This window comes from Trachymyrmex septentrionalis, unplaced genomic scaffold (assembly GCF_001594115.1).
Source record: "Trachymyrmex septentrionalis isolate Tsep2-gDNA-1 unplaced genomic scaffold, Tsep1.0 scaffold305, whole genome shotgun sequence".
Lineage (NCBI taxonomy): Eukaryota > Metazoa > Arthropoda > Insecta > Hymenoptera > Formicidae > Trachymyrmex > Trachymyrmex septentrionalis.
This window is the reverse complement of record NW_017305469.1, coordinates 295,954-297,192: the sequence shown is the minus strand read 5'-3', so window position 1 is coordinate 297,192 and position 1,239 is coordinate 295,954.

Below are 1,239 nucleotides of genomic sequence, written 5' to 3'. Positions count from 1 at the left end.
ATGAAATAATTCGTAGAGTATCTGAAGATAAATTTAAGGAAGCCTTAAGGTCTTAAATATAAGACCTGACTATGAATACGGGTGTAAGGCCCTGCACACAATAGAAGGAATAAGGGACAAACGATTTCAATCTATCAGAAACGTGTATTCTGATGTATCCGATTTCTGATAGGCTAAAATCGTTTATTCTTTATTCCTAATTCCTTATTCCTGTTATTGTGCGGAGGGCCTAAAGGAGTCTCCACTCGTCTAGCCAGTCGTCAAAATATGGACCGATTTTGTGTTCCGAGTTAAGTTTTGATTCTTGACATTTGCGGCGCTTGTAAACTTTGTAGTCCTGCGTATGAGTGCATCATAGGAAAAAATGAGTGCGCCGTAAAAAACAATGTCACGAACGTAATTTAATCCCGTAAAAGCGATTTTTGGTCTATTTTTTGTTCTTGCACTAGACTGCTCTAGAACTCTCTTTGCCGCTTTTGACAAATTAAACGTATATCTATCTCATTTTAAGTTCTAAAAGTGTACACTAGTTCAGCTAGCAGAAAACAGATCTTTTGTCTGCGGTTAATCTTTCTTCCTGACAAAGACTAATCGCAGACTAAATCGCCGGGATTAAGTTACGTCCGTGACATTTTTTTCTACGGCGCACTCATTATGCGTAGGACTATAAAATTTACAAGCGCCGCGAGTGTCGAGAATCGAAACTTAACTCAAAACACAAAATCGGTCCACTTTTATTTATGTAAGTAAAGTCTCCTTCTCTTTCTTCCTGGGGCGCGATTTCCTAACTGTTTACACGCCTACCGACAGTTGTCGATGTCATTGCGCAGCTTTTTCACCATATAAACGCAACGACATCGATAACTGTCGGTAGGCGTATATAGTTACGGAATCGCGCCCCTGGTTAACTCTTAACCGAGGTTAAACTTATTTCTCATGTCTTTCCAATTCTAGCATTAGAAAGATATAAGGAATAAGTTAAACCTCGGTTAAGAGTTAACCATGAATTGTGAAACTGGGCCTAAGAGATAATGGCTCGTATTCAGAACGCGCTTTTCTTGATAAAAGCGCGCTTTTATCTCTAAAATTCTATAGTATGTGTAACGTAAATTATAGCATGTTAGCGCGCTAACATCATTGTAAATGCGTTCTGAATACAGGCCAATGAATAAATTGAACCTCGGTTAATGCTGATTCTATAATAAGACTAGTCTGAAGTCTTAATCTCAATTGATGAAG